The sequence below is a fragment of the Psammomys obesus genome, unplaced genomic scaffold (genome assembly GCF_907164565.1).
Source record: "Psammomys obesus unplaced genomic scaffold, mPsaObe1.curated_primary_1811, whole genome shotgun sequence".
Taxonomy (NCBI): domain Eukaryota; kingdom Metazoa; phylum Chordata; class Mammalia; order Rodentia; family Muridae; genus Psammomys; species Psammomys obesus.
The window spans coordinates 6,305,315-6,332,001 of record NW_026590405.1 but is presented as its reverse complement, the minus strand read 5'-3'; the positions used below and the strand labels follow the sequence as shown (position 1 = coordinate 6,332,001).

Sequence of the window (26,687 nt, the reverse complement as noted above, 5' to 3'; positions counted from 1 at the left end):
TTTTTTTTTTTTTTTTTTTTTTTTTTTTCTTGAGACAGGATTTCACTATATAGACTGACCAGGCTGGCCTTGAACTCTAAGAGATTCACCCACTCTGCCTCCTATGTGCTGGGAGTGCTGGGGTTAAAAGCGTGTGCCACCCCACCTGAGTCCCCAGGCCCTTTCTGTTATTTTTTGAGGTAGGGTCTCAGGTAAAGCAGACCTGGTTTGAACTCACCCCAGGATGGCCTTGCCTTGTCTTTACAAATCTATTTATTGCACTCACACATGAGTGTGGTGGCACATGTCAGGAGGGCAGAGGACAACTGTCTCTCTCACACACACACACACTTTCACAACAGGGTCTAATGGGGCCAGGGCTGGCCTTGAACTCTAAGACTGACCTTGTTCTTGATCCTCCTGCTTCTGCTTCCTAAGTGTTGGGGTTACCCCATGAGTTGGGTTGATTTCAGTCTGCCGTGGTCCTTCTTAGGCGCCAGGGTGCAGTGGGCAGCTCTGTCTCAGACTCTGTGACAGGTGCCACCCGAGAGCTGCGGCATCACAGTGACCCGGATTCTCCTTGTGCCTTGTATCTTTCTGATTCAGGTTTTCCATATGGGAACAGATTTATAATTTTTTCTTCCTGTTTTTCTTCTCTGTCCTTTATTTGTCTGCTTTTTAAAGACAGAGTCTCACTTTGTAGCCCTGGTTTTGCTGAGCCTCATTATGTAGACCAGTCAGTGTGAGGGTGTCAGATCTTGGCTTTACAGACAGCTGTGAGCCGCCGTGTGGTTGCTGGGAATTGAACCTCTGGAAGAGCAGCCAGTGCTCTTAGCCACTGAGCCATCTCTCCAGCCCCTTGTTTATAAATTTCTGAGATAGGGTCTCATGTAATTTTATTGTTATTGTTGTTGTTATGTAGCCCAGGCTGGCCTCACACATGATATGAAGCCAAGACACCTTTGAATTTCTGGCTCTCCTGTCTCACCTCCCAGACGCTGGGGCTACAGATGTGAGCCATGTCCAGCTGCTGGCTCTCTGGGCATTTCAAACCCAGGACCTCCTGGCTGAATTGCTGAACCTCCTGCCTCCACCTTCCAAGGGCTGGGATGACAGGCCTGTGCCACATCCCCTCATCTTAAGTGGCCGCCTGCCTTCCCCGTGGCTGTTAGTGTCTGTCCCCCCCCCCCCCCCGGACTGTGGACATCACTGCTCACCAAGTGTTGTAAGCCTTTCCGGTCCTTTCTTGGCGACCCACGGCCACTCTGAGCTGGTGGTAGGCTAAGCTGGAGGGCCCACAAAACCTTAACTCGGAGCCCCCAAAAAGGCCTCTCTCCTCTACCAGCAACACGACAATCAGGGGTGGCAGCCTTCTGGTCCAGTAGAAGCTTCCGGACGGAAGCAGTGTGGGCGCTGTCTACCATCTGCCTTCGTCAAAGCAAGTCCAGAGACCCAGCGGACCCGGCAGGGAGCAGAGGGAGCTCAGATCAGGCTGGTGAAATGGTTCAAGGAGAGTGTCAGCGGGGCCTGCTGCCATGTTGGACAGGTGGCCATGGTGAAAGACAAGAACACACACACACGTATACACACACATATTCACAAATATACCCACATACACATACACACCTACACATAAAGAACACATGTGCACATACACACACATACAAACATACACATACATACCAACATGCACACACACACACACACACACACTTATAAGAAGATTCCAATATAGGCTTGTCCAACCCAGAGCCTGTGCAAATGCGGTCTCGGTGGCTTGGGGCACTCGGCCCCCAGGTAATGAGGGCTGTAGCGGTGATGTCAGTGGGGGAGGGGACAGTGTCCCCACCCCGCCCAGGGGTGGATTCTGGGCGCTCCAATCCCCGGCAGCCAGGATGGCAGAAAGGAGTTAGCTCCCATCCACCTCCCGCCCCTTCACTCTCGGGCCTCCCTGGGCTGGCAGACATACAGCCCTGCCCGGGGAAGTCGAGCCGGGAGCTCTGCCAGCGAAGGCCAGATGGAGCAGCAAGAAATCACAAATCAGCTCACGGACCGCACCATAAATAAGGCTCGTGGGTGGGCCGAGCTCTGAAGAAGACGCCTCTCCCAGCCCTGCAGTGCCGGGCCGGCCCTCTCTGTCTTTGACCTGAAAAACGCTCATCTCTCTAAAGGAACAACCCCCGCCATGTCCGGGACACGGGCTGAGGACAGAGGAGTGGAAGGCAGATGAGCCGACCGTGCCTGGTCACCTCCAAAGTCACTCAGGAGCTGAGGCTGGGGCTAGCTGCTGGGCTGCTTGTCTGGAGCGGGGGAGGCCCTGTGTTGGAAGGCCCCGGAACCACAGCTAATGGGGTGCCACAGACCTGGAGCCCCGCATTTGGGAGGCAGAGACAGGAGGATCAGAAATTCTAAGTCTTTTTGGCGACACATCAAGTTTATGACAAACAAAAAAATAAATAAAAATACCAGTAATATAACCCCAAAGTGGTTCTCTGCCCCTCCTCACTGCGCTCAGCGCTGTGGCTGAGCCTTGCGCAGCTGTGCGGGAGGAGAGCCGCCCGTGGAGCCCTGTCATTGGATGGATAAGGGGCAGGGTGTTCTGCCTTTTTTTTTCTTTTCTCCGAGCGGTTGCAAGCCAGCCCGGCTGTGCCCATATGGCCGTTGCACTCGAGTGGCCTTGTGTAAACCGGGGAATGGGCTCTGAGCCTCTCCCAGACGCCCTCAGCGCCGAGCTTTATCCCCTCAAGGTGAAGATTCACTCTTTTGTTCAAGGTGAAGATCTCACTGTTTTGTTTTGCTTTACCGGGGCCTCACCGGGCAGCCCTGGCTGGTGTGGCACTCACTGTGAACACTAGGCTAACCTCCAAGTCAAGGAGACACTCCTTCCTCTGCCCCCGAAGTACAGGGATTAAAGGTGTGTGCCCAGGCCACCGGCTATTTTTACGTATTGATTTGTTTTTTGAGATAGAGTCTCACTCTGCAGTTCATGCCAGCCGGAAACTCACAACGTTGTTCAGGCTGGCCCTGAACTCACGGTAGCTGCGCCTCAGCTTCTCAGTGCTAGCATGGCAATCATACATGACTAGGCCTGGTCGAAGGTTTCACTTACCGCCTCTGCCTCCACCAGCGCTGGGATCACAGGCTGGCAGTGCGCCACCGCTCCCGAAGGACTTGGGAGGTGGAGGCAGGAGGGTCGAGGCTCTCCAGGCCAGCTTCCGGGACACACGGAGCTTGAGCTCAGCCTGGACTGCGTGACTCCTCTTCCATCCATCCGCGTGCCAGCCAGGCTTGAACTTGCTTAGCTTCTGAGCTCACATGAGATCAGGTGTGTTCTGGGTGGTATGGCCAGTAGACTCAAGAACTTGTCTTGAAACTACCGCAGAAAATTCGGGCTGGAGGATTGCTCAACGGTTAAAAGCATTGGCTGCTCTTCCGGAGAACGCACAGGGCAGCCTACAGCCGCCTGTAATTATAGTTGCAGGGTCTCTGACGCCCTCTTCTGGCCGCCGTGGGTACTGCATGCACAGGGTGCTCATACATACAAGGATGCAAAACACCACATACACCAAATAAAAGCAGATATGTTTCTAAGAACAAGCTGTTGCTTGGAGTGCAGTACACGGGCAGTGGGCTCCCTGCTTCCTTGCTGTGTGCCTCAGGGGGGAAGGGGGCGGGGGACCGGTGACTCTGCTTCAGGAGATCTCCGCTTTGCTGGGTTTGCAGCGGCGGGCTCAGCCACATCCTCCCACGCACCTTGTGCTCCATCTGGGACCACAAGCTGGGCATGAGGGAGCACACCTGTCATCCCAGCACTTGGGAGCTGGAGGCAGGAGAATCATGAGTTCAGGGTCATCCTTGGCTACGGAGTGAGTCAAAGGCCACAGCAGTGTGTTGGGGCCGGTTCCCCGACATTTCTTCGAGTGTCCCTGAGTGGTGACTGTCTCTGTCACTGCAGGTGGTTCTCATTGTGGGACACTGATCCACGGTGCCAGGGACCGAGGTCATCTTGGGAACTCCCTTGGTGTGGCTCCCGGTAGCTCCTTCTCTGAGGTCAGCGCTGAGCAGGCCAGGTGGGCTGGGAGTGGGGTGGGGCGGGAGGGCTCGGGAGCCAGGACGTGTTACCATCTGACCAAGTCTCTCTGCTTTGGAGGGTTGGGACTCTGCTGTCCTTGAGCCCTCTGCGGTCACCTCCATGGCCTTCTTTTCTGGCTTGAGTTCAGGATCAGTGGGGGCAGGACAGAGTGTGCTCCAAAATGGGGGCCTGTTTCATTCTTCTCCTGCCACTCTGTTGAGGTGGGCTCCAGTGGACAGGGGGCACTGAGGGAAGCAGGGCGGAGGGAGGGAGGCAGCAGACCCAGGGAGGCCAGGCTTGCTTCCTCTCAGGAGCACTGCAGGTATTTTTGGTCAGAGACCAAGACAGATGCCAAAGACTGTGGAAGGACTCACCCTTGGCACTCCTTTCCAGCCAGCCTCCCTACTCCCAAACCAGAGAGGGAGAGACAGCCTGGCCTTCAGGAGCACAGGCTCCCGCAGAGAGCCGAGCTGTGGGAGGCTAGCGTGCCAGCCTCAGCCCCGGCGCTCTGATGCCAGCCAAGCTGCTGCTGGCAAGGACCTTTGATTGTTTCCTTGAGGTCACTTTTTAATATCGTATTGATGGCGTCCTTGGGACACCCAGTGACCTCCCTCGTGCAGAACAGTCGGCTGTCCACTCTGTTTCGTTGTCCTTGGCTTTGGTTTGGTTTGGTTTGGTTTCTGAGACGGGGTCTCACTGTGTAGCCCTGTCTGGACAGAATGGGCTTTGTGGATGAAACTGGCCTCAGAGCCACAGAGACCCACCTGCTCGGACTTCCCCTGCTGAGCTGAAAGTCGTGCACCATCACACCGGATACATGAGCATACACGCAGCCAAAACACCCACAAAACAATGTCACCCCAAGACCGGAGCCTGGGGAGATGGCTCAGCTGGTAAGTGCTTACCGTGTGAGCGTGAGGACCGAACTCTGGAGTCTCCACACCATGTAAAACTTCCCTGTGTGGTGGCGACACGCTTGCGATCCCTGTGCTGAGGAGACAGACAGGAGGGTCCCTACGTGTCACTGCTCAGCCAACCTAGCCCCCCACCAGGGAGCTACAGGTCAGTGCGAGACCCTGCCACAAAAAATAAAGTGAGGAGAGACTGAGGAATTCACCTGCCATACACACCCACGCCAATATGCACACGCAACCATATGTACACACACACACACACACACACACACCAAAACAAAAGGCCAAGGAGCACTAGAGAGCAGAGAAGCAGAGAGCACAGGTTAGAAGGGTCTGCGCTGGACCTGGGTGGTGTCTCAGCATAAACCCCGTCTTCCTCCAGTGGGTTTGATTTCGGAGGAAGAAACTGGCGACTGAGTTCTACAATTCAGGAGGACGGGGCTTGAGATTCACTGGTGTCCCCAGACTTGAGGGCAAGTCATCCAACCTTGGAGCCAAGAGCAAGAGTGTTTGACAAAACGTGGCCTCTCCAGTCTGGTGCGCTGGGCTGGGCTTCAACATCAACTCAGTCCTCTCCCTTATCAAAGCGATGTGGGCTACAAAGTTGTGTCCGGTGTGGAGCAATTAATCCTTTTGTTGTTGTTTGTCTGTTTGTTTTTGGAGGCGGGGTTTCTCTGTGTAACCCTGGCTGTTCTGGAACTCTGTCTGTAGACGAGGCTGGCCTCGAACTCACAGCGATCTGCCTGCCTCTGCTTCTGGAATTACGGGCAGGAATCACCACATATGGTAAGACCCTGTCTCAGAGAATACGGGAAAACAGCCCCTGGGAGAGGCTGGCCCTAGGAGAGGCTGGTGAAACGCTGGGCTGTCACACTGGAGGCCCTGGGTTCGATCCCAGCCCAGCAGAAACAGGGGGGGGGGGGGGGGGAATGCAAGTGTAATCCGTGCACTCCAGAGGTGAAGCAGGAGGTTCAGGGGCTCCTCAGCACCAGGGCGAGTTCAAGAATATCTTGGGCTACATGAGACTCTGTCTTAAAGCAACAGTGTGTGTGTGTTTGGGGGGGGCGGGGTAGAGCAAACTTCTGGGTGTGTCTGTTTCTGGTTCAATTTGTTAAATTGAGAGGACCCAGGATGGATATGGCATGAGAACAAAGTAAAAGGTGATAGAAAGAGAGGCCCAACCAGGGGTGATGGCGAGAGCCTTTGATCCTAGCACTAGGGAGACAAAGGGAGGCCAGCCTGATTTACATAGTGTCTTCCAGAACAGCCAGGGCTACACAGTGAGACCCCGTCTCAGAGAAAGAAAAGGGGGGGGGGGGAGAAAGAAAAGAAAAAAAGGAAAGAAAGAAAGAAAGAAAGAAAGAAAGAAAGAAAGAAAGAAAGAAAGAAAGAGGGAAACCCAGCCAACACTACCGGGATTTGCGTCTATGGCCTGGCCCTAAGAATGCTTCCCGCTGCCGGTTTACTCTGCGTGGCTTCGGGCTCAAGGCAATCAATCCTGCCGACCCTGGGTTTGCACCACGAGCCAAGATAAACCCTTCCAAATGGGTTCAGGTGTTTGTCACAGTGAGGAAGGGCCAGCTCAGTGCGGGGAGAGGCTAGCCTCGCGTGAAAGCCTGGAACACCCTGGACAGATGCCTCCCCCCAGCAAGCCCTATTTCCTGTCGGATTCTCTGAGACAAGGTGTTCTCTATAGCCCTCTGTATTTGAAGCTCTTGGTCTTCCTGGCTCCTCCGGCTTTTGAGTGCTGAGATTGTGGGTGCGCACCACCACGCCAGTTCTAAGTGTTGGTGTTAAGAGTCGGTGAGAGCGGGGTGGCTGTGTGGCTGAGGATGCTCGCAGCCAAGCCTAATGGACCATATGGTAGAAGAAAGAGAACCATTTCCCAAAAGATGGGCTCTGACTTCTGCACACCTTACCACCCCCACCCGAGACAAACAGATCATTTTTAAAAAAGGGTAGTAAGATGGTCCAGTGGGTAAAGGTACTTGCTGCCCAAAGATACAAGCCTGGGGAGCTGAGTTCGAATCCAAGAGACCACATAAAGTTAGTCAGAGAACCGACTCTATGAAACTGTCCTCTGCGCCCCCCACCTGACACACACCTATAAAGAAAAAATAATAATTAAAAAAAAGATTAGATGAGCATGGTGGAACTTGTTTCTGTGTTCTCGGGATTTAGTAGTTTGAGGCAGGAGGATTACACTGGGCTCAAGGCCGCCCAGTCCCTGCTCAGGAACTCCGCCTGTGTTTAAGGGAACGGCCACTAGGTGGCGAGAGTGCGCCGGCCGCGCCCTCCCGCTGGGAGGAACCGCAGCTCCCGCGCTTTCCAGCTGCGAGACATCGCCAGGTCGCCCACCTCTCCGGCCTCCGTGTCCACGCCCACGACGGGCAGTACTCACAGCGTCCCGCGGGCGAACCGCCGCAACCTCGGAAGGAGCCTGGTCCGACCGAGGCTGTGTGTCTGTGTGTCCTGGGCGACCTGTCCTCCAGGTCAACACAGGGGCTGAATCTGGGCTCCTCCCAAAGGCCGAGGGCTTTCCTACAGGAGGCTCGGATTCCAGAGTCACCGGCAGAGAAACCCGCCTTTGCAAGGCTGAGTTCAGTCCCGGCTCTCACCTGGAGAGAGGCGAGCAAGACCCCAAGCTTGTCCTCTGATCTCCGTCCATGCTCCATGCGCCCAAACACACGCCATGCATACCACGTGCGCACACAGGAATAACATTGATTTATTTTAGGTTTTCCGAGACAGGGTTTCTCTGTGTAGCTCTAGCTGTCCGAACTCCTTTTGTAGACCAGGCTGGCCTCGAACTCACAGAGATCCACCTGCCTCTCCCTCCCCGAGTGCTGGGGTTAAAAGCGTGCACCACCTGGCCTGGCTACTAATATATAATTTTTAGTTAACATGGTGGCGCACGCCTGTAATCTCAGCTCTCAGGGAGGCACAGGCAGGCGGAGCTCTGTGAGTTCGAGGCCAGCCTGGTCTTCAAAGCGAGTCTAGGACAGCAAAGGTGACACAGAGAAACTCTGTCTCAATAAAACAAACAAACAAAAAGCTTGGGCACAATGGTGAATGCTTTTAATCCCAGTGGTCTAGAGAGAGTAAGAAGGGTCAGAAGTTGGACATCACCCCAACTGCTCAGAACCTGTCCTCCTGCTCCCCCTTTCTCCTAGGTCTTTCTGCCACAGGGAAGTCAGGGGAGCTGAAATCTCCCTCGCCTGTCCCTCTTCCAGGCCTGACACACAGTATCCGTTTCCAATCCATTATTCATTGATTGATTTATTTATTCCCACGCCTTTCAGCTCTGGCCCGCCCGCCTTTCTGTCCACAGGTCTTTTGTGTCCCGCTGGCATCTGAAAACCCCTTGGGGACAGCTGCGCCTGGCTCCTTGCTCTGCGTGGCAGAGAGTCTGAGGGAGGATGGGCTGAGGGGGGCTGGGAGCTCTGGGTGGGAAGCACAGACCTGTAGGCACAGAGGCAGGTCAAGTCTTAGTGGGGCGGGGACACAAGAGATGTGGGAAATGCTCCGGAAAGTAAGATGTGCACCACTGAGGCTCGAGCACAAAACAGGAGGGAGGGACGGTAAAGGATACAGAGCAGGAAAAGGCTGGGCAGGGACACAGAACAGGAAGCCGGGTCAGGCTCCTCTCTGAGGAACAAGTCTGCCATCAGAACGTCTAGAAGGAAGCTGGCATAGTTTAGAAAGCGTGGACATTCCATATCAGTCTCTGGAACATTTTATTTTGGGTTACACAGGGCAGGAGTCTGTGGGTGTGGGTGTGTGTGTGTGGGGGTGTTCTCATTTTTTTTTTTTCCAGCTTTGTGGCTGCTGAGGTCTGAATTTAACCCTCGCCACGGCTCAGCTCTGCGCACAGGGCCCCTGGCTGCCTTCTCTCTTACCCATCTCTACTTTTGTTTGTTAAAAGAGACTTGTTTATTTTTAACTGTGCGCATGCGTGTGTGGGTGTGTCTGTGTGGGTGTGCACATGTGTGCAGGTGGCTAAGGAGGCCACCAGAGGTCGTGAGAGCCTCTGGAGTTGGAATTATAGGCATTCGTGAGCTGCCTGATAAGGGTGCTGGCAACTGAAATTGGGGTGTCTGGGTAACAGCAAAATCTCTTCACTCCTAAACCTCTGTCAGTTTAATTTTTTTTTAAATTTTTTTAAAGGATTTTTTTTTTTCAAGGCAGGATTTCTCTGTGTAGCCCTGGCTGACCTAGAACTCGACCTGTAGACCAGGCTGGCCCTCCAGCCATCACTTCGGGAGTGCGCTAACCAAGCCGCCCCTTTCAAGTCTCCTGCCGGACCACAGCTCCTGTGAGGCTGCTGCTTTCTTCTCAGGCTCTTGCCTCTCATCCCCATTGTATCACAGCACCCTCCCCGTGAGTACCCTTTTCCGACTCTTATCACCCCTCCAAATGTCTAGCCATCAAGGGATAATATGTGTCCTGTCAGGGAAGTCTGGAGCTGTGGCTCCTTTGGCTTTTTCTTTCTATTTTTCTTTAAAGTATTTACTATTAATCATTTTATTGAGAGAGCTCACTGACCCCTCCTCTGCCTTCTCAGCCCTCACCCCCCAGGCTCCAATCTGCTTTCAATGAAAACACCACTTTAGGGCTGGAGAGAGGCTCAGAGGTTGGGAGCACCAGCTGCTCTTCCAAAGGTCCAGAGTTCAATTCCCACATGGTGACTCATGTGGGTGAAATCTGGTGCCCTCTTCTGGCATGCAGGTGTACATGCAGGCAGAGTACTGTACACACAATAAATAAATCTTAAAAAAAAAAAAAAACACACCGCTTTACCACTGAGCTAGCATGAAAAGGGGAGGGGCCGGTTTTCTAGCCTTTCCTCTCTGTGAGAGCCTTTCCTGGGGAATCCTCCCCACGTGAGGACAGTTCCTTCTGAGGAGGAATTCCTCCGCCACGGCAGACAGCACTGGACGGGCAGGCTGGGCACTCCACAGACCCTGTCTGCTTCCGGCACCCAACCAGGGGAGTGTAACCATCATCCCCGTCATACGAACCAACGGACAGAGCTGGGTGTGTCAGTGGCTTCCCCAGGCCCCAGACACTCCACGTAGACAGGACTATCAAGACAGGAGTCTGAGTCTTGAGGTGTTCTCCTCGGGCAACTGAGTGAAGTCCCTTGCCCCACGGGAGTCCCACACCTTTGCCTGGGGCTGATGGGAAACTCCAGCTTGGGGTGTGGGGAATCAGGAGGTGCCGAGGCAGGAGGGGGGGATCTCATCAGTCTCCCTAGCTAGAACACCCCACTAACGGAGTCAGCCCGGAAACGCTGGCCTTGCCAGCCCTGCCTAACTGCTGCGCACTCCTGTGCAGCCTGGCTAGCCTGAATTTCAGCTATCCGACGCCATCGCTGGAAAGCCTTGGTGGCCAGCTCTGCCCAGGGCCCTCAGCCTTCCCTGGAGCGCCTTTCACCGTGGCGGTTAACCTGGACCACCGGCATGACTGGATCCGGGAGGGGGAGAGGGCGTCCAGGACGGCCTGAGGCGAGAGGAGCGCTCCCGTGGCAGGGGCCACCTTCTGGCGCTGATGTAAGACAAGGCAGTGCTGTTTGCTTGCCCACTTTCGCTGTGCGCTTGTGAATGCATCTATGTGACCGCTGCTGCGCTGCTGCGGCAGCTGCATCCTGGAGCTCCACCTCCTCAACTTCCCAGCGTCCGCTGAGGCCCTACAGCGACTCCCGCGGCTCTTCAGGAATCCTCCAGGCCTTCGGTGCCAAACAGGGACTGCTAAGGGACCCAGCCTCACCGCGCGCTCCTCAACCTAGCGAGTCCCTTTGTGGCAGACACCCATTCCAGCACGCTGTTCCCTGAGGCGGGCGTCCTCCTGAGCTCCTGGCTCCAGGCCGGGCTTATGCGGGAAGTACAGACATGCAGATCAGCTCAGGGGTAAGACAAAGAATAGTGACGTCTTGGGCAAACCGGAGTCAGCTTTCCCGTGATGGGCGTCCAGTGTTCAAGATCAGCCTCTCCCACTCTGGTCCTGGCCGCTTTCCCGCGTTGCTCGCTCCTCCAGATGGGGGAGTTTTCAGTGTTGGGCATACCACTTCAAAACACATCCTCAGCAGGGCGGTGGTGACGCTCGGAGGGCCTCTGTGAGTTCGAGGCCAGCCTGGTCTACAGAGAGAGCTCCAAGAGAACCAAGGCTACACAGAGAAACCCTGTCTCAAATAACCAAACCAAACAAAATACATTCCCCTACCACCCCAGTTGTCTCATGAGTGTGAGCTAGGGAAGGACGTAGGTGGTCAGGTTCGAGCTACTGGTCTCCCTGCTGAGCGCCGGGTTTAGGGCAGGTTCAACCAAGCCATCCAGTGGCTCTCGTGGGGCAGCAGGCTGGCCCCTGGAAGCAGTTTAGAACACGAGGCGGGAAAGCAGCCGGGGTCACCTTTTAGATCCCCCGAGAGCCTCAGAGAAGGCTTTGGGTCAGATTTGCCGACAGCCAGCGGGGGTGAACCGCGGCCTGAGAATCCACACAGGTCTTCTCGGCGGAGCTGCGGGTGGGAGTGGGCCGTGGGGTCGGGTGGAAGTCCCAAGGCCCCTCCTGCACGCCTGGGTAGGAGAGGGGTCATCACACCAGGCTAGACCGCAGGCCCTGTCCTGCGCGCGCCCACACACGCACGGGTAGGGGAGGACAGGGGTCACCACACCAGGCCCTGGCCTGCGTGCCCCCACCGGTGAGACGCGGGGACGAGGAGCGCGCAGGGAGCTCCCGCCGCGCCGGGGAGCGGGCGGCCTCCGGGTGGCCGCGGCGCCGCCACCTGCGCCGCCACCGCGCCGCCATTGGCTCGCCCAGGAGCCGCTCTAATCCGCGCCGCCCCCGCCCCCGCGCGGCGCTGCGCTCGGCGGCTCTGACCTTCCTCCTTCCCGCAGCCCCGGAGAGACGCGCGGCGGCCGCGCCAGCCTCCCCCTCCTCCTCCTCCTCCTCCTCCTCCTCCCCCCCCCCGGGCAGCTGCCCGGGCTTGAGGCCGGGCCGCCGCCGCCCGCTTCGCCGCCCGTTCCCGCCGATGGTGGCCGGCCCCCCGGCGCCCAGGTAGGGGGTCTAAAGCGTGGAGAGAGCGCGGGGTGGGGGTGGGGGTGCGGGGAGCCCAGGGCCCGGGATGCAGGCTCCCATCGTGTGGTGGCGGGGGACACAGCCGAGGACAGGTACCCGGAGAGAGGTGGGCGCGCCCCCGGGGATGCTCTTGGGCTTGACCCCAGGCAATGCCAGGATGGCCCCTGGCTAGGTTCCCTGGGATGCTGAAGGGGAGGCCTCTACCCCGGAAAGAGGAAGGAAATGGGATCCTTGGGAAGCCGGGGCCTGGCCCCGGGTGTTGCGTGTTTTTCTGGGACCAGCTGGGAGGGGTGGGCCGCTGCCAGCTTGGTGCGTGTGTTATTTCTGGATCAGAGTGGGCTGGGGAGAAGCACAGCCCGCGATGGCTGGTTGCGATTACAGGTACTTCCTTCTTCGCTTCCGACCCCCTTCCCCCCCCCCCCCCCCAGCTGGGGTGGGAGGTGGAAGGAGAGGGGTGGCGGTGCTAAGGGCCCCGCAGATGCAGCACAATCCTCTCTGCGCCACTGAGCCCTCCCTCCGCCAACCTCAGACCGTTCCGTCACAGCTGGGGCACTCTCCCGCTTGTGTCAGCCTTTCAGGAAGCTGTGGAAAGGTTAAAGGGTCATTCATGTGTCTGGGACGCAGTGACCAGACCCCAGAGCTTGGCTAGACCCAGCTTCAAACCCCCGGCTTTTAACTTCCAGCTCGTCCCCGCTTCCCCCCTCCGAGCCCAGCTCCGCAGCCTGGCGGTGGGGGCGGGGAGGGGGGAGTCACATGCGACCACCTTCTTTTTCTAGGCATGACCAGAAATAGCTACCATTGTCAGGGGCCCCGGCACAGCTGGGGTGCAGCTTGCAAGGGTTTGGGAAGCTCTGCCCCCAGCCTGGTTTTCTTATCAGATGTCTGCCTGGCTGCTCGGATCACCCTCTCCAAGTGGCTTCATGGTGCGCCCCCCGGTGAGAGGCCGCCTCCAGCCCTGTGTTCTTGGACTCTGTCGGCCCCAGGTTATTAATGTCTGGTCTGCCGCCCTCTAGACCGACATGCCTTCAGGCTAAGAATCTGATCTGTCTCTGTCATCACCCTCCTGTCTGAGAAGGGCTTAGCACGGAAGAAATGTTTGCAGAATGAATGAATGAATGAATGAGTGAGTGAGTGATATATAGATTCTGGGCAATAGTGAGCAAGCTGAAAGATGGAGGGGAGCCCCCTCTGGCCTCTCTGTCCCCAGGGACCAAAGAGCCACGGAGAAGCTCCTTTAGGCCTGGGGGTGAGTGGCAGCTGTGACTGTTGGTGAGACTTCTGTCCTGCTGGCTCCGGTCTGACTCGATGGTCCCCGATATCCCAGGGGGCCCGGTCAGCCCATTGTTGAGGGCCTGCCTTTCTTCCCGGCTTCTGGGTTGCCGGGTTCTCCTGCAGAGCCCTTCCTGGGCAGCCTGGCTCCTTTGACAGGTGCACGGCGGTCCCTGAAGAGGCTGTGCCGCTCTGCTAGTCAGCTGACTCCACCTCGTCCCCACTCTGCCCTCCACCGCTCTGAAGCTCTCCCAGCCAAGCCTCGCTGGTTTCCCTGCAAGCTCTCGGAAGCTTCCATGGCTGCGGTCCTCTCCTACCCTGCTCCCTCTCCTTGGACCCTCTGGTGTTCTTCTGCCTCAGTTTTTAGGTGGCATCTCCCCTGGGTTTATGGACTCAGACCGTGGCTGTGGGATGTGTGTACTGGTCCAGTGTCCCCGAGGCCTGACACAGGGACACCTTCCCTTGTGGAAAGCATGACGTAGTGGGTCCTTCCTGACTTCAGGTCGCTCGTAGCCTTCTCCCTCCTCAGGAGCTGCCTGCATCCCCAGGAGTGAGTGATGGTGGCTCGCTGGAGAAGTGAAACTTCTGTGGGCCTGATTGGCCGGGAAGGCCATCAGGGAAGGAGCATGCCCATTTGGGGTCCTCCCTGTGGAAGCAAGGGGAGGAGCTGAGAGAATGGCTGTACTGGGTAGGAAGAGGATCCATCCACGGGCCTGGAACACGCTGTGGGAAGCACTTCCTGCTGAGCCACAGCCCTTGCCCCTTGCTGGGGAATTCTAGACAAGGTGGTCCCTCTGTGCCGCAGAGCCCCAACCATTGGTTTTTCAGTTTATTTTAATTTTTACATTTCTATTATTGTTATTGTTATTATTTGGTTTCTTTAATGTAGCCCTGGCTGTCCTGGAACTCACTCTGTACACCAGGCTGGCCTCGAAGTCAGAGATCCGACTGCCTCTGCCTCCGGAGTTAATCTCTGCCGGGGTTAAAGGTGTACGCCACCACCACCCAGTTTATTATGGCTTTTTTTGAGACAGGGTCCCTCTATGTAGCTCACTGTGCTGGAACTCTGCGTGTAGGCCTGGGTGGCCTCAGACTTACAGAGATGACCCGCTGCTGCCTCCTGCATAGGTGTGCACGTGTGAGTGCAGGCGCCTCCGGAGGTCAAAGGTGTTGCATCTCTTGGAGCTGGAGTTACAAGTGGCAGGAGCTGCCCAGTGGGAGTGCTGGGACCCAAACCAGGTCCTCCTCGGAGCAGAATGAACTCTCAGTTGCTGAGCTAGCTCCCCCGCCTGTTTCACACTCTTCTTAAAGGAAAACAGACCAAAACACAACAAACAACAAAAACCTTCCAGGCTGGTGGATGACTCAGTAGGTAGAGCACTTGCCATCAGCCCTGATGACGTCAGTTCAGTCTCTGGGAGCCACATGGAGGAAGGAGAGAGCTGGTTCCCACAAGCTGTCCTTTCGCCTCCATGCATGCTGTGGCAAATAGATAAGTGTAAATTAAAACGAGAGAAAAGAATCCAGCCCTCAAGCCAGATGTGTATGGCTGCGCACATCTGTAATGTCAGCAGCATTTGCGAGGTAGAAACGGGAGAATTAAGAGTCAGATTCAGCTTTGCTGCATATTTTAGTCTAACTCAGACCATCAGACTTTTGAACAAAAAGCTTTCTTTTTTTTTTTTTTTTTTTTGTTTGTTTGTTTTTTCTTATTTCAAAACTAATTGGTGTCCGATGTGGGCAATCTGGTTCAGACTGGAAAGCTGTTAGCCACCCTTGCAGCCATTTGCCGTGGTGCTGGTTTCCATTGCCTTGAGAGACTGGGCCTCGAGGGTGGGAGTGCTCAGGGTCCTCAGGGTCGTAGAAGGTACCAACAGGAGCTTCAGCTTGGTGGCAGAGGACCCCTCGAGCTTGGCACAGCTGCAGGTTGCTGCAGAGTCGGTTCCAGTTAGGCCTGGGCATCCAGCCCCAGGCATTGCTGCTGGGGAGCAGGGCGGGGCAGCTGAAGATGATGCCCATCCAGGGAGGGTGGGCGGGAGGAGCCTGAGGTGGGCCGTGTGACTCAGGAGCTGGGGTGACAGGAAAGTGAGTGCTGAGGGCTCAGAGGGAAGCCGGTCTGTGGGGTTGGAGAGGTGCCTTCAGACTGGGGTTCCTGAAGGCTGGGGGTTACCAGCCGTGGGTACTTCTTAAGCATTGCTCGGTGTGAAAATGCTAGTGGGAGGGTAGCTTAGTGGGAAAGAGTGCTGGCTGCCCTTGCACAGGACCTACTTGGTCTAAATAAGGTTTGAGTCTCAGCGCCCACATGGTGGATCAAAACTGTCCTCAGAGCCACTGGTACCCTCTTTCTGACCTCACCAGGTACCAGGTACACGGTATCCATGCACTCATCCACATGAAATAAGTCAAATACATCAAAAATAAATGTAAAAGTTGGTACAGGCTGGGATGGACACGGAGCGCCTGGTTAAGGGGGGAGGTCTGAGCTGGAGCAGGGACCTCGGCTCAGTTGTAAAATGCTTGTATGTAGCATGCCTGAGGCCCTGGTGAAATCCCAGCACTGAAGAAAAAAGTTCAGATAAACACAGTGTTCTGTTCCTTTTCAGCACCAATAGACCCCAGATGTTATATGTACATAGTTGGGCTAAGAAGAGGGTTTTTCACGGGATGGCAAGGACAGAGTACATGCTTGGTGTCCTGGGAAGGCCCTGGCTTAATACATGCTTGGTGTCCTGGGAAGGCCCTGGCTTAGCCCGTAGCAGAAACATTTCTCTCCGGGGGATGGTGCTCCCTCAGAGGGTGAGGACGCTGGCTGCCAAGACTGAAGCCCCACACAGTGGAAGGAGGTGACCCCTACACACACACACGGGGACACTGAGGCACACACTCACACCCCTCCCCCACGATAAACAAACGTGTGCGCATGTGCAACCGTGCAAGCGTGGAGGTTAGGGGACACCTCAGGCCTCAAGGCCACCTTGCTTCAGTCAGGGGCTCTTCTGTGCCGGTCCCTGTGGACCCTTTGGATTCAGTGTCTCCTCCTCTGGCCGGGGGGAGCACTGAGATGGACCTGCCCTGCCCATCTTGATGTGTGTTCCGGGGACTCAAACTCAGGTCCTGATGTTCGCTGGGTGAGCCAGTCACCCACAGAGCCACCACCCAGGCCGGCAGAGCACTGTTGAATTCTGTGTCTGCAAAGTGGATTCTCTGCCCCGCCGAGAGCACGCCCATTCAGAGGGTACGGAGAGCCTGAGCGTCAAGGTGGAGCTTCTAAATAAGGTTAATCCAGCGTGCAGCACAAATCCTCCCCGTAAGCCTTTTCCTGGCTGAGGTGTGGCAGACAAACCCTCACATCTCGGGGATGGGGGGCAGTGTCGTTTTGGAGGTGATTCCAGCCGGTGCTGTCTTAGTGGGGAGGGAGGCTGGCTGGGCAACGATGGTCATCCAGAAGCCACGGGAGGACGTGGTGATGTGGTCATGACCTCATCCCATGCCAACGGTGGCTTTTCCTTCTCCTGCAGTCCTCTGCTGTGTTCTGGGGACACCTGGGGGCAGCGGGGGCAGGGGGAAGGACCTTGTGAAAAGACGGTCGTGACTCATTGATAGGACGAAGCAGGTGACCTCATATATGAGTAGTGTTTGATTTCTTTATTATTATTATTATTTTACAATATACGTCTTTTTTGTTTGTTTTTAAGATTTATTTATTTATTACGTATACAATGTTCTGCCTGCATGTGCACCTGCAGGCCAGAAGAGGGCATCGGCTCTCATTATAGATGGCTGTGAGCCACCATGTGGTTGCTGGGAATTGAACTCAGGACCTCTTCTTTGTTTGGAAGAGCAAACAGCGCTCTTAACCTTTGAGCCATCTCTCCAGCCCCTTCTTTATTATTTTTAAGGTTTTTAAAGTGTGTATGACTGTTTTATCTGTGTAGCACGTGTGTGCCTGGCGCCTGCTGGGCGTCAGCCTCCCCCAGCCCACTGGAGTTACAGATGGCTGTGAGGCACCACGAGAGTGCTGGGAACTGAACCCAGGCCCTCTCTCTGCAAGAGCAGCGGTGCTCTTCCCCATTAAAACACCTCTCCCATGCCCTTATCTTACATTTGTTTATTTAGTGTGTTGGGGGGGAGAACACGCATGTGCCACAGAGCGTTTGGGAGTTGGAGCCTTCCACCGAGCGGGTCACAGGGCATAGGGATCCTACTTAGCTCATCAGGCTTGGCAGTGGGTATCCTTGCCCACAGCGCTGGTTTTTGGTTATTTATTTAGGGTTTTGCGTCCTTGAGACGGCATCTGTGTACCTGACCGTCCTGGTACTTGCTGTATAGCCGGTTGGATTTACAGCCGTTGTCTGTTTTTACCTCCTGAGGACTCGCTTTGTAGACCGCCTGCCTCTGCCTCCCAGGGCCTGCATCACTGTACCTTGTCCAGCCCGTCTTTTAACGTAATTGAAACGTCTTTAGATTTGTTTTGTGTGTACAGAGGCCCGCATGTACGTGTATGCGCTACACTCACTCCTGTGTCTGTGGAGGCCAGCAGGCAGCACTGGATGCCCTTGGGTTGGAGTTAGTGAATGGACATGGCTCTGAGGCAGGACACACCGCCGTGTGGTCTGGCTTTGTGTCCTAGGATGGCCTAGAGCCAGGCCGAGGCCATCCGTGGTCTCAGAGCTCGGGCAGCCATGCTGGATGGCTTTGCGTGAGAGGCGGGCTCGGGAAGGGTGGTGTGTTCAGAGGAGCAGACACGTGAAGGCTGGAGCAGGGCTAGCGTGGCTCCAGGCAGGACGCGGCGGGGGAGGGGGGGTGCAGCCAAGAGCCCAGCGAGACGACTGCTAACTGGGGATCCTGGACATTTAATTAATCGTTCGTTTGTTTGAAACAGCATCTCATGCAGCCCTCGTGAGCCCTGGCTCAAACTGGCTCTGTAGCCTAGGCTGGCTTGAACTTCTGGTCCTCCTGCTCTTCCCTCCTCGGTGTTGGGGCTACAGGCATGTACCAGCATGCCTGGCATAGATGACAGACTTTTTCTTTGTTTGTATGGTTAGTTTTTTGAGACAGGGTTTCTCTGTGTAGCCTTGGCTGTCCTGGACTTGCTCTGCAGACCAGGCTGGCCTCGAACCCACAGAGATCTGCCTGCCTTTGCCTCCCCGGAGTGTGGGGATTGCAGGCGTGCACCACAGCCCCCCTCCTGCTTCTTTGCTCTAGCATTGGAGATGCTGGGCCCTTGTACATGCTGGGAAAGTACACCTTCATCTGAGATTGTCTGAGTCCTCTACTGTTTATTATACCTAAAGAGTAACAATTCATTAAAGTCCCAATTGTCAGTCAGGACTCCCATTTCCTGTCATCTCAGATGGATCTTCCTCCTCTTCTCCCTCCCCGCCCCGCCCCTCCCCCCTGCCTTCTCTCTACTCCCCACCCCCAGCTTCTCCTCCCCTCTTCTAGTTTAAGAGCTGGGCTCAGCGGTGCACATCTGTAATCCCAGCATTTAGGAGGTAGAGCAGGAGAATAAGGAATTTAAGGTTAGCCTGAGATAGACCTCAGATTTGAGGGTAGCCTGGGCTACATTACTTTGCCTCACAACGACAATCAGAAGAAGAGAAAAACAAAGGACAGAGATCTGGCCAGTGCACTGTGATTGGCTGAGACCCCAGCTCCCTTTCTGCGCATGCCTTCTGCTCCATCAGGCTCTTTTGGTGAGGCCTCTGCGTAGGCTGCGCAGCTCACAGGCTCTGCTGACTGGCTCCACAGTGCTGTTCAGCCCTCTCTGTGAGGTGCCAGCTGGCTCCATCTGTCCTGATGCTGCCGCTGCAGGAAACCAGCCAAGCTCTGCCCTTGGGACCCACAGAATTCCCACCCTCCCCGGCCTCCATCGCTCTTCTCCCAGCCTCGTCTTGATTCTTCTGAGCTACTGGGGCAGCCACACAGGGCTGCCTGCTCCCCCTGATCTGAGGATGAGATTCCTCCTCTCTTCAACTTTTTAGTGACTTTCCTGCCACTCACGATGAAGCCCAAAGCCCTGCAAAAGGTCCCAGCCGGGCACAGGGCTGGGCGCCTTTAGTCTCAGCAGGCGGAGGCGGGCAGATCTCCATGGGCTGAAGGCAGTCATAGTCCTTAGTCAACACCTACAGAGTGGGTTCCAGGACAGTCAGGGCCACTCAGGGAGACTCTCGCAAACAACAAAAGCCTTCAAAATGGCCCAGCACTTGCCAACAAGCCTGATGACCAGGGTTGGATTCTTGGAGCCAATTTTCTCAAGTTGTCCTCTGACCACTATATGGATGCCATGATGTGTATGTTTATCACACATGTGTAATGACATGAGCCAGGTTCACACCTGGGAAATGGAAATAGGAGGGTCAGGAGTTTAAGGTCTTTCTCTACTACCAAGTGATGTCCAGGCCAGCCTGGGCTCTACACGACTCTGCCTCAAAATATAAGGTGGGGAGCACTCAGTTGGTGGTGGGCCCTGCCTGGTGTACCCGGAGCTCTTCCAGGCCAGCAGCTACGTCCTTCCAGCTGTGTCTCACTGTACCACATGCTGAATGAACCAGTACCGAGTGTGGCCCCGGTGCTGGGTCCTCAGCAGTGAAGGACTCGCTCTCTGTCTTTGTCACCTGCTTGGCTGGTGACAAAGTTCTATCTTGTTTTTGAGTGCTGGGATGCATCCCAGAGGCCCAGTATGCTAGGGAAGCACTCTCTCACTGAGCAACAGCCCTAGGACTCTATTTCCAGTTGTAGATGGGTAAATTGAGACACAGAGGGGCCTCAGGCTTCCAGACAAGGTCCCTCAGTGAGCATGTGATTCCATTGCCAGTCTGGGCGGAGCTTTTTCCTCCTGCAGTGACCTCTCCCCCTCCTCCTCTGGCAGGTATCTGGTGTCTCCCTATCACCAGCCCCATCAGGCTCCCTCCCCACCCCCCCCTGCCCAATCTGGGTATTGGGTGACTGGCTGCCATGAAACCTGCCCTATTTGGCAGACTCTCCTCATTGATCCTCCCTGTCTCACGGGGGTCCTGTCTTCACCTCTGCTCCGTCCCCAGCCCTCTGTCCTTGGCCCTGATGAAGGGGCAGCCCCTGCTCGGCAGTGCATGGCACCTCCCCTCTTCTTGGCACAGGGCGGCCTGGTGAGCATAGTGAGCTGGACTGGAGCACAACAGGGCCCAGGCTGGGGCTGAAAATGGAAGGCAGCTGCCAGTGGCTTCAGGCCAGACTCACAGGAATCAAGTCTTGAGCTACCGAGGAGGGACTGCAGGGCAGGGCCAGCCTGCCTAGGAGTGGGTGTGAGCAGGAAAAGTGGGATGGGGCCTTCCCAGGAGTCTGTTCTCCAGCCCCCTCCTCTTCTGAGGTCCTCTCTGTCCAGCCTGAAGGCTGCTCTGATCACTCCCTGCTGCACAGGGCCAAGGCAGTGGAGGCCACGCCGCCTGAGGTCTGGGGGTTCCCTCAAAGGCCTGTGCCCCCTTGGCAACACTCAGGGAGCATTCATGTGAGTGAGGGCGTTTTGTTCTTTTTTTTATTGAGGCAGGGTCTCATTCATCCCAGACTGGGTCCAAACTCACTGTGTAGGCAAAGATGACCTTGAACAGCTGAATCTCCTGCCTCTAATTCTTCAGTTGTCACAGGTATGCACCCCCACACCCAGTTTCTCTAGTGCTTGTAATAGAAAGGCAAGCACTCTGCCAACTGAAGTACCCCCAGCCTGAATACATACATACAATCATACGTACGTACGTACATACATACATACATACACGTTCACTTTTTGGGGTGAGTTCAAGACAGGGTTTCTCTGTGTAGCCTTGGCTGCCCTAGACTTGCTTTGTAGACCAGGCTGGCCTTGAACTCTCAGAGCTCCACATGCCTCTGCCTCCCAAGTGCTGGGATTACAGGCGTGTGCCACCATGCCCAACTGCTTTATCACTTTTAAAAATTACATCTAAGAGCTGGAGAGATGGCTCAGAGTTTAAGAGCACTGGCTGCTCTTCCAGAAGGTCCTGAGTTCAATCCCCAGCAACCACATGAGTGCCCTCTTCAGGCCTGCAGGCTTACATGCAGGCAGAATGCTGTATGCATAAGAAGTCTTTTTTATTTTAAATTACATTTAAGCATATATACATACCTGTGGTGGCATCCACGTGGAGATCAGAGGCCATCATGCCCGAGTGAGTCCTCTTCTTCACCGTGTGGGTCCAGGGGATTGGACGCAGGTCGGCAAGTGTCCGAAAGTGCCTGTATGTGCTGAGCCATTCACAGGCTCCTCCTTTGCTTTTGAAACAAAGGCTCACGTAGCCCAGGTTGGCTTCATCCCCCTTCCTCTCTGGCACAGGCTGCCAAACCCAGAGAGGAGTGTTCTTCACAGCTGAACTCATCAGGGCCTTAACCTGCTGTGGTGGAAGCTGTCCAGGAAGTGCTAAGACTTAGAAGCCATCAAGATGCCCTCTGAAACCTCGAAGTAATGGTGCACGGCCTTTAATGCCAGCACTTGGGAGGCAGAGGCAGGGGGATCTCTGAGTTTGAGGTCAGCCTGGTCTACAAAATGAGTCTCCAGCACAGCCAAGGCTACACAGAAAGACCCTGTCTCACAGAAAGAAAGGTGCCCTTTGAGGAGTTAGTAAACAGTGGGCAGATGGTCTGGGTAAAGCGGAAGCTAAAGTGCATTTTAGAGTATCAGTTAGCCTGTCTGGGCAGGTTTGCACGCCCAGCTGTAGATGGTCTTTGCTACTTTGTGGGCCCCTCTTTCTCCCACCCTTTCTCTCCCCCACCCCTGTCTCATCCCCTAACACTAGGTAGAAGAGACAGAAGGATGGGGGGAGGGAGAGAGAGGGAGATCCTTGACTCTGGAATTTGAGCACGACTACTAACAAACCACAATCAACCTCCCCGACCGACCAGCAGCTACCGACCTATGGGGCTCTAGCATTTACATAACCTCTGAAAAGTTCCCAGAATTCCAAACAGCACACAATCGCAGAAACTGTCTGCAGCTGGCAAAACCACGCCTCTGCTAGAGACAGCAAAGCATAACTGCTGAGAAGCAGCCCCATATGTCCACCCCGGGGATTAAAACGGAAACATATTCTTACAATACTGCTGGGTTTGTTTGTTTGTTTGTTTGAGTCAGGATTTCTCTGGGTAGCCCTGGCTGTCCTGGACTCACTTTGTAGACCAGGCTGGCCTCGAACTCACAGAGATCTGCCTGGCTCTGCCTCCCGAGTGCTGGGATTACAAGGTGCGGGCCACTGTGCCCAGCTGTATTTCTGTGTTTTTTTAAAGAAATCAAAATTTCAGGATTCTCAGTACAGCCGCCTGAGGGTCAAGGGAAGGAGAAGTTTGCAGACAGAGAAGGGATCAGCGGTGCCAGGAGTTTAAGAGGGGAACGGGCTGGAGAGACAAGACAGCTATTCTGTGTGGCCCTGTGGCGGCAGACAGCTGTCGTCAGGTCCTGAGACTCCTTCGTGCCAAGCCCAGCGCAGACTGCGGGCGTTGGGAGGTCCACGGAGCGGGCAGGTGTGCTTCCTCGGTGCAGGGTTGCAGGTGCTCTAGGCGAGACCCGTGTGGGCTGGGGCAGCGTTCTGTTGCTTCTCGTCCCTTAGCTGTGAGGCTGACACCGTCTTAAAAATACAGGGAGGCTGGAGAACGTCTAGAGCGCTTGCTGCTTTTGATTCTCAGCACCCACGGAGTGGCTCGGGATCGCCCCCAACCTAAAACCTAAGTTCCCAGGCTTCTGGCCTCCTTGGGTGTGCTGGGGAGGGGGGGAGGGGGAGAGAGAACGCCCGAACACACCTGAATGTGTGTGCTGAAGCTCGAGAGCACTCAGGCGCACAGGGTCTGGGTGTGATGGCGCATGCTTTAGGGCCTGCAACACCATGTCTGGCCCCTTTTTCTTCTTTTGTGTGGGAGGAAGAACAGTGTCTGTCGACGGGGGCTCTGGCCTCTCCCCTTTTCTCAGAATAGGTAGCACAGTTGTCAGATGTGGGGGAGGGGAAGGCGCTTGCAGACAGTGGCCTCCCTGGCTGCTTCCCACAGCCACCTTGTGATGCACGGCCACCGTCCCTGCTTTGCAGATGTGTTGGCAGTAAGCGGCCAGGCTTGGTGCTCGGAGGGGCTCTCGGGGTGGGCACGTCACCCTCCGTGTGTCGGTTTGCCCCCTCCAACCTCACAGTTAATGTAATCACCACTGTGCAGCAGCAGGAGGTGTGAGCGAGCGAGCGAGCTTTAGGGGGGTCTTAGCTGGACCTCAGGGGAAGATTTGGAAACAGGAGATTTAGATGCAGGAAGCTCCAGGGACTGGAAGGCTGCACTTAGGGCAGAGTGACGTCACAGTGGGTCGAGGCCTCAGCTGACCCCACGTGAGCGGGGATGGGGGTGGGGGGGCTGACTCCTCAGAGCTGAGATGGCGGCCGGGTCCTCACACTTCCCCACTGGCCGGTCACGGGGCACAGGCTGTCTCCAGGGAGAAGGGATGACCCTGGGCCAGGCTCTTCCCTTCAGCTGAGGATGATGCCCAAAGACTCAGCTGGGAGCCATCACTCCCAGATGTACTAAAAGTGCCCAAGCCCTGGCAGGGCCATCCCGGCACTCCCAGTATCCCCTGCAGCCCTTGAAGTCTTCCCATGGCATAACGTCTGGCTTCTGAATAGTAGCAGGTGGAGCTGGGCCAGGTCAATTTCTTTCATTTCCCTGCCCTGGGGGAGGTGTGTGTGTGTGTGTGTGTGTGTGTGTGCGTGCGCGCGCGCGCGCGCGTGCATGTGCATGCAAGCAGGCATTTTACCAGCAGCTTTGCTGGCCTGAGTGGCTTGCCAGGTGGACCAGACGCTTAGCACCTGGCTGCTACCCTCCTCAGCTTTCTGTCAGCACAGGGTCACGGAGACAGCAGGCACAGACTTCTGCCCAATCAGAACGGCCCTTCCTTCCTCAGCTCTCCTTGTGGACTGAGGCTTTTGCTAAAGGCCCTTCGGGGAACGGGGCAGGTATTCCTGCCAGCAGGGGGAGCCCTACCCATCCCAATTGCCATAAGGCACCTAAGGAAGTGGGGCGGCCATAGATGAGGGATTTGCTGCCCCCCCCCCCGGAATCCTGAGGCCTGATGTGTGAACCCATGGCACTTAGGCTCGTCACTGGGTGTGGCAGTGAGCGGAGCCACCTCTTCAGCCATGGTGCTGGGGTAGGTGGGTTCCAACACCGTGGCCGTTGGGTGTCCACTGGTCCACAGATGGCCTTCCAGCCCTAGAGGCCTGAGATAGAGCCCTCAGCCTTTCTGTCATTCAGAGCTGTGTCCCGCTCAGGGCTTTAGCAGTGGCTGTACCCCACCCCTCACACATGGAGCTGCTGTCTGTTGGCAGAGGCCAGAGCCTCCGGCTAGCATCCGTACTGTTGTCCCACACAGGGAGGGCTGCACTGGAGAGGATCAGAGGGGGTCTGGGGCAGGGAGGTGACCCGCAGATATCCCTGTGCCAAGACTGACAGAGCTAAAGATCTTCCTTCAGGCCTCATATCACCCTCTCTGGGCTATCCCACCCACAGAGGCTGGTGCCTACACATAGGTGCTGCCAGGGGCAGTTACACATGCCTGTAATGACAGCTACCCAGGGGTGAGACAGGAAAAGCCCAAGAGTTCAAAGTCAGCCCGGGCAACATTAGAAAAGGAAGCAAAATAGGCCAGATGTGACTGTGCGCCTCTTTCATCCCACGGGACACAGAGGCAGGAGGATCTGCAAGTTCAAGGCTAGCTTAATCTGCATGGCAAATTGTAGGCCAGCCAGGCCTTGTCTGGAATACATACATACAACATACACACAAATAAACAAACAAAACACCACCAGTAGCAACCACAACAAAAAGCCCAACCCATAGCCAGGTGTGGTGATGCTAGCTAGAAATCCCATTTTGAGGGAAGTGGAGGTTAGAAGGCAGGAGGATCACAAGTTCAAGTTCAAGAGCAGCCTGAGCGACATGGGAACCTGTCTCAAAAAATAAGAACGAACAAGTTGGGCGCCAGTGGCCCATGTCTTTAATCCCAGCGTGCAGGAGGCAGAGGCAGGCGGCTCTCTGACTTTGAGGCCAGCCTTGGCCCTCAGAGCTACACAGAGAAACCCTTCTCAGAAGAACCCAAACAAATATGCAAAATAAATGAATAAATAATAAGAATAAAAACAAGTGAACGAAAGCCACCAGTTCAACCTCCAGGGTGACCCTCTGTCCCAGGTCACAGCCTTTCTTCTGGGGTCAGGAGAGGTTGCAGGGTGCAGACTGTGTCCCCCTCCTGTCACTGTGCCAGAACAGCAGACCCTGACAGCGGGGTCTGTGTAGTCCAAGTGGAGCACCACAGGGAGGTGACTTCAGCAGGGACGGCTGAGGCGTTTTGCGACTCCTCCGAGCAGCATGTCTGGGACCCATTGCTCTGGAAGGCAGGGGTCGGGGGACCGCCAGGGAAGTATCCCTAGCTGAGGTCTGATCCCAGCACCCTCCAGCAGCCCCGCCAGACACGTCATCACAGGTAAGCAACTGCAGGGTGGCCCGAGGCATCCGCTTCAGCCTGCTCTGAAGAATGCTCCAGGTAGAGCCTGCTGCCTCCGGGCCTGGCTCCTGTGGGACTCACCGGCAGTGACTCCCCTGCCTTTGTTCTCCCAGCATCCCCAAAGTACAAGAGAACGTAGCAGATTTTCAGAGAGGGAAACCAAGGCCTGTCTGTTATGAGTGAGCTACAGAGACCCTTTGACTGGAATCATGGATTGCCAGCCTGGTTTAACTGGCTTATCTCAGCTTCCGTCTTCCAGAAACAGCTCAGGACCGGCCCCACCCACTTCCAGGTCCCACTCCTTTCTATTTCCAGGCTGTGCGGGATGGCTGAGTGCCCGTGGTTAGTTAGTGAGGCCAGAGCTTCCCCAAGGCTGGTCCTCAGAGCCTAACTGCTTTGCCCTTTTTATGTGTACCTCAGGCTGGTCCTGAACCCCTGTTCCTCTTGTGACCATCTCTCAGGCGCTGGCAGGAAACATGCCTGGCCTTCTGCCTTACCTTCTGAGACAGGGTGGCCCCAGCTCTAAGTCACTGGCTGGGGGCGGGGGACTCTGCCTTCCAGTGTGCGCCATGGAGCCTTGCTCTTCACAAGGGCTCTGGGATATGGAATACTGGCTCTTCATGTACACTTCACTGCCTGAGCCATCTTTTTTCTCCTCCTCCTCCTATTTTTCTTTCTTTTTGTTTTTGGAGACAAGGGTTCTCTTCATAGCTCTGGCTGTGCTGGAACTCATTACATAGACCAGGCTGGCCTTGAGCTCAGAGATCTACCTGACTATCTTTCAAACAATATTATTATTATTATTATTATTATTATTATTATTATTATTATTATTATTATCATTATCATTATTATTTGAGAC

The 26,687-nt window shown here is 55.6% G+C and overlaps 2 protein-coding genes across 2 annotated transcripts in view; one reads left to right on the top strand and one right to left on the bottom strand.

The window, feature by feature from the left end:
- Positions 1-26,687, bottom strand: part of Rps10 (ribosomal protein S10) — a 70,380-nt gene that overhangs the window by 9,948 nt on the left and 33,745 nt on the right. The gene's annotated exons all lie outside the window — the stretch shown is intronic.
- The window catches only part of Pacsin1 (protein kinase C and casein kinase substrate in neurons 1), a 43,008-nt gene continuing 28,269 nt past the window's right edge, over positions 11,949-26,687 (top strand). The window contains exon 1 of the mRNA XM_055607245.1: positions 11,949-12,018. The gene's annotated coding sequence lies outside the window, so the exon portion shown is untranslated. The remainder of the gene's footprint in view (positions 12,019-26,687) is intronic.